General features: G+C 41.5%; 1 protein-coding gene across 4 annotated transcripts in view; it reads right to left on the bottom strand.

The window, feature by feature from the left end:
- Positions 1-282, bottom strand: part of AKAP7 (A-kinase anchoring protein 7) — an 89,498-nt gene that overhangs the window by 58,778 nt on the left and 30,438 nt on the right. The window lies entirely within an intron of this gene.

Below are 282 nucleotides of genomic sequence, written 5' to 3' on the forward strand. Positions count from 1 at the left end.
GTTAAACCACGACAGTCCTTTTTGGCGCCCAACGTGGGGCTCGAAGGGCTTGAGATAATGACAGACTATCCAGAGAATATTAAGGAATTTTACCTGTTAAACAGTTGTAGGTCACGATTTGATTCATTTGTTCTTGATCTTAGCTTATCCAATCTGCACCAGGCTCCCTCCTTTGCTGTACTTGTTAAAAGTTGGTGTTGGTTTTTGCAGTTTGCTATGCTCTGCGGTGACTAAACATGTTTTGCTTGGGAAACTTGTTATTAAAACAATGACCTTGAGCCT

The sequence above is a fragment of the Egretta garzetta genome, unplaced genomic scaffold (genome assembly GCF_000687185.1).
Source record: "Egretta garzetta isolate BGI_Z169 unplaced genomic scaffold, ASM68718v1 scaffold397, whole genome shotgun sequence".
In the NCBI taxonomy this organism is placed as follows: Eukaryota; Metazoa; Chordata; class Aves; order Pelecaniformes; family Ardeidae; genus Egretta; species Egretta garzetta.